At 34.8% G+C, this 15,165-nt stretch overlaps 1 long non-coding RNA gene and 5 other non-coding genes across 7 annotated transcripts; all 6 read right to left on the reverse strand.

The window, feature by feature from the left end:
* Positions 1-1,934: 1,934 nt before the first annotated feature.
* LOC147405979 (uncharacterized) lies at positions 1,935-8,786 on the reverse strand. 2 transcript variants are annotated; one of them, XR_015176218.1, is made up of 3 exons: positions 8,335-8,709; positions 7,212-7,281; positions 1,935-6,301 (listed from the first exon to the last, which is right to left on the reverse strand). It is a non-coding gene; the product is annotated as an uncharacterized LOC147405979 (long non-coding RNA). The 2 variants fall into 2 exon arrangements; XR_015176217.1 differs by having other exon boundaries at positions 1,935-7,281; positions 8,335-8,786.
* LOC147405980 (small nucleolar RNA R160) lies at positions 3,202-3,280 on the reverse strand. Its single transcript, XR_015177174.1, has one exon. It is a non-coding gene; the product is annotated as a small nucleolar RNA R160 (small nucleolar RNA).
* Positions 3,472-3,550, reverse strand: LOC147405981 (small nucleolar RNA R160). The gene has a single exon (XR_015177171.1). It is a non-coding gene; the product is annotated as a small nucleolar RNA R160 (small nucleolar RNA).
* On the reverse strand, positions 4,702-4,780 carry LOC147405982 (small nucleolar RNA R160). Its single transcript, XR_015177170.1, has one exon. It is a non-coding gene; the product is annotated as a small nucleolar RNA R160 (small nucleolar RNA).
* Positions 4,939-5,017, reverse strand: LOC147405983 (small nucleolar RNA R160). The gene has a single exon (XR_015177173.1). It is a non-coding gene; the product is annotated as a small nucleolar RNA R160 (small nucleolar RNA).
* On the reverse strand, positions 5,171-5,248 carry LOC147405984 (small nucleolar RNA R160). The gene has a single exon (XR_015177172.1). It is a non-coding gene; the product is annotated as a small nucleolar RNA R160 (small nucleolar RNA).
* Positions 8,787-15,165: the final 6,379 nt, after the last annotated feature.

Below are 15,165 nucleotides of genomic sequence, written 5' to 3' on the forward strand. Positions count from 1 at the left end.
CAAAAAAAAAAAAAAAAAATTGTTTTTTCAGTCAATTTTGTTCCTACAGAATCATTTTTTGGGTAATCTTAATGTACTTTGGGATGTAGTAACTATCATAGTTTTATAACACGGGAAACTATAGCGAGTTATTTTTTTCAGGTTGTAGAGGAAACACTAGTCACTTATTTTACGCTAATTTGATTCTAATACCACTGAATAATATTTGGAAAACACCAGGCCTAGTCGTACAAACCGTTGTCTTACAATTGGTTTTGATGCAATGTGATATTTTATATGGATTTTTATTCTATTTTGTTGTCTTAACAGTGCAAACATAGCTAGAAAAAAAAATTGAAATACTGCTTCCCCGCATTGTAGAGGAGAGACTTGAGAGATTGAGACAATCGCATTGATGATTTTGTTAATTGATCCTACTGTCAACTCATTTATAACTTCTCCTTTTGTAATCCTGGAAGATGATTGATTTATGATGGTGGGTGATGATTTGGGTTCTTAAAAATTATATTTTGACTTCAATTCTTTTCCAATTGTAGCAGCTTTAGGAATAATTGATGCCGAGGTTTACTGCTTTTTTATTTTCACCATCTCTGATTAAAAATTGTGCTGCAGTGAAAATGGTGCAAACCCTTTTGGGCCTAGTCATGCACATCTTGACATGAAAGTGGATAGGGGCCATAGAAGCTTTCCACTTGTATCTCAAGGAAACGAATCAAGGTTGTCGGGCTAAATACTATGTTCTGTCACCTAGGCGAGACTAACTAATCACGTCATATGGCCCACTTTCCATGGGGTATTTGGATGATGTTTGAAGAAGCAGTGGAGCTCATGCTCACAGCATCAAAAAAATAGATAAAAATCATCCCAACAAACACCGCTTGAGCATTAGTTTAGCATTTATATACTACAACCTCAACTATATTTTGGACCTAGATGCAATCAATGTTCGGCATTGGGATCTTCAGTGCCTCGAGGCGTAGGGCGTAAGCCTCATGCGCATGAAATGTTTAAATAAATACCATGAAATATATAAATAGTTCATAATAAAAAATAAAAAAAAGGATAACCAACACATATTTCTAATATTTAAAATTCCAAGTTTCAATCCACAAAATAAAATTCAAATTTGTACTCCCCATAATTAAGATTCAATAGTCAATACCCAATGTTAATCATGTCCACTATCCACCATTATAAAAAAATTCATGTCCATCATTAAAAGATATTATCAAGACCCAATCACTATCAATCGTACACTATACAACTAGAGGTGCAAAACTTGGTCATGTTCAAACAGAGAACTGAACCAAACCGATAGCTTCTGGGTGGTTTGGTTCGGTTTAGAATAAGTTGCAGTTCAGTTCCGGGTTATGAAAATGGAGAATCGATCAATGTGGTTCTGTTCTCGAATCAAGCTTGTATAGAACCGAACCAAACCGAGAACCAAACCCGTATGCAATAAATATAGGTATATAATGATTATAATGAATTATTTTAGATGTTAGGACATAGATTAATGATCGTTCATGGATAAACTAATGACTTTATATGGATAGATTAGTGATCTATTGTGTGGGGTTTTTTATTTATTATATGTTTGTTTTTTCTTTAAAAAATGTTACAATTTATAGAATATTGACAACACATAGAATCAAACCTAAACAAACCAACTTTAGTTTGGTTCAGGTTGGTTCGATTCCAATGGAATTTGGTTCAGTTCTGGTTCTTATTTAGTGAAACCGACCTAGGTCGATTCGGTTTCAATTTGACCTCAAACCGAACCAAGTTGCACCCCTATATACAACTCATGTAGTAGTACGAGAAGCATAGGAATAGAAAAACATTTAAATAGAAATAAAAATAATTTCTATTTGCAACTGAGGCTTACGCCTCAACAATTCCTCAAACGCCTTAATATACCACATCAGCGCCTCTGAAAACATTGGATGTAATCATAGTTCCATTGTTCCTTACATGGGCAAAAATTGCACTTTTCATACAAAACAAACTTCCTCTCATAAAGACCAAAAGTTTCCCTCTTTGATACAACAAAAACACATACATCAAACATTGAGACTACTTTTCTACAAACATTCCAAGGAAATCATGCAGTTCTCTGTCTATAATATGTATCCCATGTCCCATGGTTCTAACTTTTTCCAAAGAAAACAGTGTGGGTTGTTTTTCAACCGCATTCTTAAGGTTCGTTTCATTATTCCCCATAATAATAAATAACTAAAAACCTAAAAATGGATATATTCCAAGAGAAAGTACTGATCTGGGTTCGAGAGAGGAGAGTTGCAGAGAGAGCAAGGGTGAGTTTCCATGAGTTAGGGTCCCTTCAATCTACGAGAGAGACTCCCTGTGAGAGAGAGATTCCATGCAAGAGAGAGAGAGAGGGAGATTCCATTCGTGAGGTCTTGAGGAGATTCCATTTGAACAAGAGAGAGAGAGGAGAGTTTGAGTTGCAGAGAGTCTGAGAGATGAAGAGAGGAGTGAGAGACCAAGCAGGTTTTTAGGTTGCGGCGGGGGGTCTCCATAATTTTGAAAAATTATTAAGAGCTCAGGTGTCTTAGATCTGGGCACAATTACAACCGTTAGATGGCGTGCGCGCACACACATCCTTTAGAGAGAGAGATGAGGTAGACCTATCAAGTTCAACTCTCTCACTCCATCGTTTCTCTTCTCCAACCCTAACTCTTCTACTTCACAGTTGCCTATAGTTGTTTTGTCTATTATTGATATACTTTAGGGTGATGTAGGGAGCGTGGGAAGAATGAGTAATAACAGCAGTTCATCCTTGAAGCCTGATGTACAGTCCACACTGGTCAATCGTGGGGAGAGAACACATTTCTGCAATAGATTGCAACCAAGAAACCAGAGGCTGGGCCCCCCCAAGCCCACTATCATAATTGTTTAAAAGATGTCACTCCGAAAAACATGAACACAATTGCATCATAATCGGAGGATACTTTGAAGGCCATTACCATATGTGTTTCCAAATCAAATTCAGGGCATTTAACTCCATTATTTAGCTTTGGTTTTGCCAAATCAGCTCATTGTAGGGAAATAAAATGAATAGAAATCGACATAAAATTTAAATTATGAGACTTCAGCAACAGTCAGTTGAGCTGTTCTGTTGTTTTTGTTGTCATCGCATACTGCAATTGGCGTATACTTTCTTTGGCCGTCAATATGCAAAGCAATCATGGAACTTTGAAGACCTTTAAAAAATGCATTTCCACAATAAATTTAGATCATTGTAGCTCATTATTTAGCTTCCCTTTTGCCAAAAATGGACTATTGCATGACCACAGAATGAACATAATAACACCAAAGAATATGATAAAGACAATGACAAACAAACAATAATACTAATAACATCAATCAGTAAATGGATAAGCCGCCCATCTTTGTGTTCAACATTTAAAATTGTGATTTCCGTAATATTCTTTGACTACTAGCACACGAAGCAATCAGAGAACTTTGAAGACCACTATGACATGTTCTTCCACATAAAAATTCAGATTCACAAACTCATCATTTTGCTTCGCTTTAGCCTAAACCAATATATTTTACAGCATGCACACACCCATGCACACAAACATTCGGATAGCCATAGAATAGAAAATAAATAACAGACATGAAACGCATCAACACGTGAGTACACAAAAATAATATTATAGCACTAAGGATTTGCATCAATTAAACCATATCTTCTATACACGTGCACAAACACAGACAGGTAGGGCTTAGGACATTGAAATCGGATTAGGAGACATGAGAATAATTGTTTCTATAGCACCATGATCATATAATCTGCAAACCAAGTGATATAGAACAGACAATGTATGCTGGTAATTAAATTAGAGAGTTAATATTGCCTCACCAACTTTTACTAATGCCACCCCAATTCCTATATAAATCACGTAAAGAATTGCACAAGGTTGGTGAGGCAATAGCTACTCTCTTAAATTAATATGAGTATCTCAACAATACACCAAAAACTTGGGAAGAAACACAGATACTGAAGTGAAGGCAACTAGTATATACGCAGATATTTTCACCTTTCTGAATAAGTCAGACTATGTGATGTGATTTCTCGAGGGTAGTAAAATAGCACCCAACCCAACCCTATCCTTACATGACAATTATACCGCCACCCAACCACCACACCCCAAACATAAATAAACGAATAAGTAAAAAATATTAAAAAACAAAACCATAATACTTGCCATCATACCCACTCTTTGGTCATTTCTATGTTATCGGATTCACTCCTCTGTGCTGTGCCGATCCACAAACAAGTTAGCAAACCTGTTCGAGATTTGGTTTATACAGGGTTTGTGGAAAACAACAAACCCATTGTTTTGGTCAATATAAAATGCCCCCCACAGTTTGGCCAACATTTGAGAGTCCCCCGTGCTTTGTTCAATATTAGAGATACCCCATGTTTTAGGTTTTGCTCAATATATTAGAGATACCCGTATTTACAAACTGATGACATCCCCCTTGACCTAGGTATTCTTTGACACTAAAATAAATGACCTAAACACACTCTACAAAATTCCCACCACAAGTCAATTTCATTTTAGAGTGGCAAAATGTGAACTCAAAATCGGACTGACAAAACCAGGTAACATATGGTCATTATTTACTCAATTGTGATGTCATTAATATTCATTGGAAATTGACATACAAAGCAATCAGAGAACTTTGAAGACCATTACTTTATGTGCTTCAACAGAATATTCAGAGCATTTTAACTCCTCATTTTGCTTTGACATCATGAAAACAGATTATGGTAATTTGCAAGGCAAGGAAATGGAGATTAAAAAAAAAATTAAAAATTAAAAAAACTCAAAATCATGATACTATATAGGGTCATTATATTCAAAATTGAGATGTCATAGACACTCTTTGGACATTGATATGCAAAGAAATCAGAGAACTTTGAAGGCTGTTACTTTATGTGCTTCAACAGAATATTCAGAGTATATTAGCTCATCATTTTGCTTTGATATCATGAAAACAAACTATGGTAACTTGCAAGGCAAGGAAATGAGATATAAAAAAATAAAAATAAAAACCCTCAAAATCATGATTCTACATAGGGTCATTATATTCTCAACTGTGATGTCATAAACATTCGTCGGACACTGATATGCAAAGCAATCAGAGAACTTTGAAGACCATAACTTTATGTGCTTCAACAGAATATTCAGAGCATATTAGCTCTCATTTTGCTTTGATATCATGAAAACAAACCATGGTAACTTGCAAGTAAAGGAAATGGAGATAAAAAAAAACAAAAAATATGTAAATAAATAAACAAAATCATGTTATTGCATGAATGATACTTCAATTTTTTTTCTCACTAAGTCAAGTAATTTAGAAAAGAAGACGGGGTCGAGGTGACAAACCTAAGTACAATGCAGAAATTACAACAAGCCAAAGGAAAAAAAAAATGCTCTGGAATCAACTGTGCTGCTCTTGAAGAGATGGATGAGAAAACTATGTCTTCTAAGGGTTCAAGGGCTGCCAAATTGTAAAACAGCAGAGATCTATTGAAAGTTTGAAACTGACCTTATTCTGTTATTCATAATGATAATGGAGAACAGAATGGCTTTCTCAATTTTATTTTTTATTTTATTTTTTTGATGAATAAGTGACTTTCACAATTTGGAAAAAAAACCTCTCCCTTTTGACCTAAGTTTGCTTACACAAACGTTTTACCAAGTGGTAGGAGCCATGCCATCAAACATCCCAGGGTTGCAACCACGAATCTCAAGTTCGATTATTCAACCAAAGTCATAAATCAGGAGATATCTATTGAACCTAACCTTATACATAAGGATCATCCCAGGGTTGCAAACTCGAATCTCAAGTTCGATTGTTCTACCCCAAGTCATAAATCAGAACATACCTATTGAACCTAACCTTATACATAACGATAATTGACAACCGAGTGATTTTCACAATAGTCATTGAACCAATGCTTGGGTTGAACAGTCAAACTTGAGATTCAAGGTTGCAACCCCGGGATTTTTTATGGCATGGCCCAAAGGGCTCCTACCACTTGGTAGAAAGTTTTGAATAAGAAAACAATTGTGGTCAAAAAGGGAGAGAGCCAAAGAGGAATTAACTGGCACAAGAGAAAAACTGACCAGAGGCCTTATATTATTGAAGAGCAAGAGGGTGCAGAGGGGAGGAGCCAAGATTTTTGGTCAGAAGGGGCTAAGCGCTAATGTTGGTCAACTGATAACCTTGGTTTCCTTCTACGTGAATGTTCAGCTCGTCACTGCAAACGATGATTGACTAATAATCTCCCTAAGAGTAATAAAAGATTCTCACTAATCCATGGCTTTGAGTGAGAGAATGATGTTTAGGGAGAGAGAGGTTATAACAGATATTTAATCTAAAGAAATAAGGGTACCACTGATCCATGGTTTTGTGAGAGAGATTGATGTTAAGAGAGAGGATTACCAAATTGATCTAAAGAAATATGGGTAATGTAGGCATTTAATCTTAAAAACACTTTCCTTACTAACTTAGTACGATTTCAAATCTTACTAAGGGTCGTTGAGCTCAAATGGATTACCAAATTGGAAATCCAGCACCACAACCCTCTAGATTTCATGGAAAAAGTCAGATCCAAAAACAAAATTCAAAACAGTTTTTTTTTTTTACTTGATAAAAGGTTTTGAAAATGGACGGCTATTGAAATCCCACCGAACTCCCAAATTTAAAATTAAAGTTTAATGGTAAGAAATAACCTTTTATAAGGTTTTTTTCCAAAGTTTATAGAATTTTGTTCTCTACATCCATGTGGCATCGGATCATGTTTTTGGATGCCACAAGGTGAGTTCAACAACCCTTAGTCATGGTTTAAAATCTCATTTCAAATTAATTTTTTGATTTTTAAGAAAATCAAAACGATACCGAAAGACACCCAAAACATTAAGTTAACCTTTTTAACAGAGTCCTTCATAGAAGACTGTGGTCAAGGGGCATATAATCAGATTGAACAAACAGGGTTTCTTAAATATTTATGAAAATATAAGGTTTTTTTAATCTAAATCAACCCCAATTTTCCAGTGAAGACTAAAGTCCAGGGCATTTCATCCTCAAAAATTTGCAGCCCTCATCATTTTTAAGAGGAAAGTAAAAAAATTGAAGAAGAAGAAAAGGAAGAGTGGGAAGTTACTAACCTGATCCTGAGATGCAACTCTGGCGACCTCTGTCTCTCTCTCTCCCCCCTTTCCTTCTTCTCTAATTTTCCTAGAAAAAGAACCGAAGCTTTGAATATTTTTGGTTTCCAACATGTTTTGTCTTGGGATTTAGAAAAACCGAAATGTTTCGTATGAAATATTACAATACAAACCGAGATTTTGAACCATGCCCTTAGTGAAATCTTACTAAGTTAGTAAGGCTAGCATTACTCTTTAATCTTTTAAGAAAAAAACTTTCCTTACTAACTTAGTAAGATTTTAACCCATACAAAGGGCCCTTGAGCTCAAATGGATTACCACATTGGCAATCTAACGTCAAATCCCTCGAAATTTCATGGAAAAACTCGGATTCAAAACAAAAAAAGCTTCAAAAAACAATTTTTTGCTACGGTTTTGAAAATGGACGGCTAACGAACTTCCACAGAACTCACAAATTTAAAATTAAAATTCAACGGTGAAAAATATTTTTTTTTTATTTTTTTTTTCTTTCTAAGTTCATAGAAATTCGTCATCTTCAACCCTTTGGCATCAGATCATGTTTTTGGATGCCACAAGATGGGCTCAACGACCATTACTAAGAGTTGAAATCTTACAAATTGGTATGGATAGTTGGAATATTAAAAGTCCAAGGTTTGTTGAGTAACAAACTTGATAAAACAAGGTTCCCTTGGAGTTATCAAAAGAAAAGTATGATCTTGTGACCAAGCATCTTCTCATCCATCTTATCTACTTTAAAATATATAAATAATCACTTACAAATAAATATAATTAACAAATAATACTTATCAAAAGAAATATAATTGTAAACCAAGTTAAATTATTTCTCTCTTCCGAGACAATATGACTTGGACGAATCAACTCGGTATTTGTGGGGGTGAGACTAGAAGAAATACCGAATTTTAAAACCATCCACCTCCACCCTATAGATTCATTGATTCAAGGATCAAGCTCGATTAACTAATCGAAAAGGGTGAAACTCGATTAACTGATGAGCCAAACTAGGGACCTCAAATAAATCCAATATTTTTCAACAATAATTAAAACTTGATTTTGGACATTTAGCTTACATAGATCGAGAAGTCGAGAAGACGGCCGAGATTACCTGGAAACCCATAGATCTTGATAAAGTGATAGGCAGGGACCGAAACGCTACATGTCTTAGTAGGACTCGGAGCTAAAGCAGTAACTCCATCTTAGTGATGGCGAAGGCTGAAAGATACCACGAAGGGAGATCGAGGAAGCCAGAGCCGAGAAAGAGATGAAATGTTGAGCTTCAATGTCACGAAGAATGGAGCAGAGGAAGCTGAAGCTAGAACTCTTCTAATGAGCTTCTTTAAGCTTCACAGATGCATCTTTTTCATGGCTGCTTGATTTCTTTTCCTTGGCGTTGGTTTCGCTACGAAGGTTTTTTAGGGTAATGGACGGGTTAGAGTTATTAGGGTTTAGAGCTTTGGAGGGAATATCCTCTCAAGGTTGTAACGGGTCATGTCGGGTTGAATTTTGGATTCTATTGATTGAAAGTAGTCAATGGGTCGGGTTTGTGGCGGTTCATGTATACCCTGCGGTTCTCTGGCACAAGACTCTTAGAATAAGAATCGACCCAACAAATACCGATACTCATTGGGTATCCATCGGATACTGTTAAGATAAAAATAATGATAATTTGACTTAATTACTCAGGATCATCTTGCTCAAATAGATTATTATCACATTAGCAATCCAATACAATCCTAACAACTCATTTAAACACCATCTTAGTTAATTGTACAACTAAATAATAAATATGAATATCATCTTAAATAAATAAAAAATTTAAAAATCATATTTACCTGTTTACCTGATGGAGATCCGATTCTTAATGGGCCCTTAAAATGATTACCCATACCTGACCTGAAAAATAATTGGGTCTCTCATAGTGGACCCACAACCAATTAATCGATTTCAGGTACATTGGGTAATTGGGTACTTGTAGATGTAAAAACTTGCACTACCTCGTGATTCTCCCTGATTAAAGAACTTTTACCTTCTTGTGCTCCTGGGTGGGCCTACAACAACACCACTCTGACATTCAAGTCAGGATTTTTAGTATAAGAAGTAGAGTAAGGTATTTTCAGAGAGAATTTTTCATACATTTATGTGCCTTGCATCCTTCTATTTATAGAGGCTTTCTCCATTAGATGTTCCCAGATTCTCTTCTTGATTTTCATTTGAACGGTTACACCCATTTAGGGATTTGCCTTGATTTCCATGGACACAATTATACCCCTTATTTTATGAGATTTGTATTTCTCATACTTCAAGTATATTCCTTCGGAGCTCAGTTGAATTCAAACCTAGCCTTTCTTCTTCTTTTATGTTATTTCGAACGCTCGACTAGTTCGGTGATGTTGTCCTATAACTCGGGCATCCTACTAAATTTCCTCGAGATTGCCACATGTTGTTTTTTCCAAAAAATATCCTCCATAGTATCCACTGACACCCATAATTGAAATATATAAATTAAAAAATAAAATAAAATAAAATAAAGATAATTTAGTAAAATCCCATGAGAAATTGATGATATTAGGTTTACCTACCCCGCAAGATAGGGTTGCATCTTGGGCGAGCCAAACCCAAACCTGATGGGTTCAACCTGACCTTGGGTCAAGTTTGGGCATAATTAGCTAGGGGGGTCAAAAAAAAAATTATTTATCGGATCAAACTGGTGGACTCGGGCATAGACACTAGGTTGCTAGAATTCGAACTTAATATGATTATAATTTAAAAAAATAAATATCTTTGTTTATTTCTACTATTCACATTTTATACTTTAGTTAATCATCACCATATTTTTCTTAACATTTTACTTATAATTTCATGTATGTGAACTTTGAATTATAGTTTTAGGACAAATAATTATAAATTTTATATTTTCTTACATACACTTATCTTTATATAAGTCATTATCATACTAAATTATCTAATATTAATGAGAAATAAGCCAATTTAGCTTAGATTGGGCTTGGGTTGAGCGTTTCGTACCCAAGGTTGGGTTTGGCACGGGTTGGTGTTTGTCAACTGTGTGTTGGGCGTAGGTTGATCCTCAACCCGCTCAAGTTGCAGCCCTACTAAAAGATGCAAGATTAGGTTTACACCTTGACCGAAAGTCAGACAACCCTTTTGTTAATGAATTACAAGTGAAATATTGATTTTTTTTTTTTTTTTTTTTTTTGCTGTTAAAATACCTTTCAAAACATAAATTATGAAATAATCATTTGAATAGAGCCAAATTTTCACCATCAATTCAATAAAAAAATTGAAGTTGACTTTCAATCAAAAGGTAAAGTTAATTTGCATTTTTTTTAGGGATAAACTTGTATAGGGTAAATCGATGAGCGAGTAGATCCAACACAGCCTAGACATGTAGTATTTGTGAAGCTTAGCAGCTCCATTCGTCATATTCGACTGAGTGAGTGGAATGTCTATTGTTTGTTAAGTACATAAAAGTGTGTATTTTCTCATTATTACTTAACCATATTTTCTAACCTAGAGTTATGATTTTTTAATAAAATCATGCATAATAATTAATTCATCACAAGTTACATTTTACTGACAAAAATGCATGTATTTTCATGAATTTAAAGAGTTTAATTATATGTTCATTTCTTGCAAACAAAACATATAGGAATTGAAGAATCAAAGAGAGGAAAAAGACCCAAGTCAACGTTCAAGGTCAAAGTTAAAACACGATTAAAGAGATTCGATGGATTCGAATTGACAAAATCAAATTTTAAATATGCCATATCATGTTGTTTTACCCTTAACTTTTGACTCACTTATAGAAATAATATGAGATTTTAGGGTTAGCAAATTGATTCAAAGGATGACAAATTTGTATTTCACGAAACAAAACTTATTCAAGCTTCAAATCGATCAAAATACGTAACAAGTCAGAGACTTTAAGTCTGTTACATTTCATTATTTTGGATATAACTTTTGACTTGATTATCAAAACGGATAGAGGTTAGAGGGATTAAAAACCTAATTGAAAGGGGAACATATTTTTTTATTTCTAGTAGAAGATCAGATTCAGATGAGAAAATGGCAAAAACGTGTTGTCAAAGCGAACCTAATTTTTTCTATAAAAAGACATTAACTCTCTCATTTTTAGCCTCTCTGTAGACACCCCATATTTGCACTCGCCTGATTAATCAACTCGTCAACCCGATCACAATGATTCCCAATGATGGATGTGTATTCCATTGCTTTATTTTGTTACTAGATGTGTTTCAGAAATCCGGATGAGGTATCTCGAACTGACAAAATCTTAGAATCACGCTACGCTAGGAAAATACGACTCCAGAAACATAGAAATCATCATCTTACAAATAAAAAAAAAGCTTCACGATAAAAATCACTAAAAATTGATCAAATTATCAAAATACCCCTAACTCAAAACAACCCTAGAGCCTACATTACGCTTAGGAAAACCCATTCAACACATAAAACAACAAATCGGAACCAAATAAATCTTTCACCAAATTTTAAACAGAATTCGACAAAATTACGAAAATACCCCTCATAAAGTTCACGACCATTTCATACAAAAAAAAAATTCATAAATGACAAAAACCAACATTCCCATTGAATCCTTACGAAAAACTGATTCCAAAACATCCTGGAACATGGAAAAACGACTTAAAACGTAAAAAATCCTCTCCGATGGCAAAATGGTAATTTCACAATTTTAAAAATTAAAGATTTCGAAATTAATAAATAAATCATTAAATAATGTAAAGTGAAACATTAATAAAATTAATTTTAAAATGTGAACAAAAAAATCGATCAATCAGGCTTTCAGGCAAAATTGTTGAGGGTTCGCAAGATATTTCTTTAAGGACCCCTCCATTTGGGGGTCCAAAGAATTAAAGATATAATAGAGAGGGGTTCTCCAAAAATTTAAAGTCAATCAAGCAAGACTAAAGTCAAGATATTAAAAGTCAATCAAATAAAACTAAAGTCAAAATTAAAGTCAATTAAGTAAGACTAAAGTCAAGTATTAAAGTCAATCTCATAAGACTAAAGTCAAAATCCTAAATCAAAACCCTAATCTAAACTATCAAGTCAATCTCATAAGACTAAAGTCAAAACCCTAATCAAAACCCTAATCTAAACTAATCAAGTCAATCTCCTAAGACTAAAGTCAAAACCCTAAAGACTAAGTCCATCTCATGAGACCAAAGTCTAAACCCTAATTGAAATCCTAAAAAGAAACCCTAATCAAACCCTAATGCTTCTAAAAACTTTATAAATAGGAGCCTCCACACTCTATTTTCGGATCAAATCATAAACCTGAAAGCGCCCTCGATCCGCGGGGTGCGCGGATCCGCTTTTGACCCTTGAGGTTTGGGAGTCGCCACCTAGTTATTACGGTCTAGGAACCGTTCAATGACTCTAAACGGATAAAAACTAATCTAAAACCAAGAAAACTGAATTCGGGGATCATGTTACGGGATTGGAAGGTGTTAGGCACCATCCCGCCCGGCCAAAGCCGGTCTCTACTAAATTCCCAAGTAAATTACATTGCTAAAACCTAGATAAAAATAGAAAATAAAAAAAATACCTTTCCGATGCAAGGACTTTACTCCCTCAGATCTGACAAAAAGGGCTCCTTGTACCGTGCTCCCTTGCTTCGTTCTGTTTCCGGATTTGTCTTCGGATCTCCGAGGCAAGGTATCTCCTTGTTTTTGAATCTGAACTCTTCAAGTTTGTTGCGGATTTGGAGGTGTTTTTAGAAGGCTTTTGGATATTTTCTAGACTAAAATTGAAGGAGGGATGTTAGCTAAGGAGTTGGGGCTCCAAAACTAGGGTTTATGGGGGGCTAGGGGAGCTTCTAGACCTACTTCTCTTAGGGTTTATGATTTGATACGAAATAGGGTGTGAGCACCTCTATTTATAGATGTTTTTAGGGGTTGATTGGATAGAGTTAGTGTTTATATAGATCTTTTAATTAGAGTTGTGTTTTAATTTGACTTGTTTTAGGTAGAAGAATTGTGTTTAAGTTAGAATTGTTTTAGGTAGAATTGTTTTTAAGTTAGAACTCTATTAGATAGAGTTATTAATCAATTATAATTCTATTATGACTTTTGGTCTTATTTGATTGACTTTTAATGTTTTGACTTTAGTCTTAATTGATTGACTTTTAATATTGACTTCAGTCTTGCTTAATTGACTTTAATTTTGACTTTAGTCTCACTTGATTGACTTTAATACCTTGACTTCAGTCTTGCTTGATTTACTTTTAATTTTTGGAGAACCCCCCTCTATTCTTTCTTTAATTCTTTGGACCCCCAAATGGAGGGGTCCTTAAAGAAATATCCCACGAACCCTCAACAATTTTGCCTGAGAGTCCGATTAATCGATTTTTTAGATTCAAAATTTTAAATTAATTTCATTAATGTTTCACTTTAATTATTTAATGTTTTATTTATTAATTTCGAATTTTTTAATTATGAAAATGTGAAATTACCATTTTACCCCCGGAGAGGACTTTTCACGTTTTAAGTCGGTTTTTAATGTTCTAGGATGTTTTAGAATCGGTTTTTCGTAAGGAATTCAATGGAAATATTAGTTTTTGTTATTTATGAAATTTTTTGTGTGAAATGGTTGTGAACTTTATGAGGGGCATTTTCGTAATTTTGTCAAATCTGTTAAAATTGGTGAAATGATTTATTTGGTTCCGATTTGTCATTTTATGTGTTCGAATGGGTTTTCCTAAGCGTAACGTAGGCTCTAGGATTGTTTTGAGGTTAGGGGTGGTATTTGGTAATTTGATAATTTTTAGTGATTTTTATCGTGAAGCTTCTTTTTGGTCTGCAAGATGATGATTTCTATGTTTCTGGGGTCGTATTTTCCTAGCGTAGCGTGGTTTCTAAGGTTTTGTCAATTCGAGATACCTCATCTGGATTTCTGAAACAAATCTGGTAACAAAGTAAAGCAATGGAATACACATCCATCATTGGGAATCCTTGCGATCGGGTTGACGAGTTGATTAATCAGGCGGATGCAAAAATGGGGTGTCTACAGATGCCCCTCTTTGGCAGAGGGTTGAAGCAAACTAGATAGCAAAGCTATTTTGGTAGATAGTGCGATATCTGAATGCCAAAGCTAGTGACAGTTCATTTTGCAGCCTGATTTAGCAATTCGTCAGGGTGTTCGGATCCTTGAGAATAAAGCTCTCCCCGAATCAAAAGGTTGTCAGGTCCTTGAGCGCAAACTCACACTGACGGTGTCAGATCCTTGAATTTTAGAAAATTCTCCCTGACTGATGCAAAAGTGCACGTGTGTGCAATGGTGTGATGCTGTGTGAAACTAAGTAAAAATGTGTCAGGTCCTAGAGATCTTCTCTCACTGACAATAATGATTCAAAATTGAGATGCACTTATGCAACGAAAACAATCATAGCAAGGTTTAACAAAGGTAATTGGAGTTATAACATTGTAGGAACTTTGTTAAATCCTATTTGAAATTCTTTTTAGAGTTGAAAAAGTTTGAGTCTCATTTATCGGACTGGAGCCTATTGTAGCAAAGCTTCTCAGGCTAAGGAACTTAAACAATCCTATTAATTCAATATGATCTCAACAAAGCTGGAGTCTCGTTTCTCGGACTCTGGCTAAGGTTACAGGAACTTAAACAATCCTATTAAAATTGGAGTCTCGTTTCTCGGACTCAACTAAGGTTAATAGGCACTTCAAAAAGCCTATGATTCAAAAGTTGGAGTCTCATTTCTCGGACTCGAACTTAGGTTTATAGGCACTTCAAAAAGCCTATATATTATTCAAAAAGTTGGAGTCTCGTTTCTCGGACTCGAACTAACTTAGGTTTGTAGGCACTTCAAAAAGTCTATTCATTCTATGATTCAAAAATTGGAGTCTCGTTTCTCGGACTCGAACTT

This window comes from Akebia trifoliata, chromosome 3, assembly GCF_017979445.1.
Source record: "Akebia trifoliata isolate Shusen 1 chromosome 3, ASM1797944v1, whole genome shotgun sequence".
Taxonomy (NCBI): Eukaryota; Viridiplantae; Streptophyta; class Magnoliopsida; order Ranunculales; family Lardizabalaceae; genus Akebia; species Akebia trifoliata.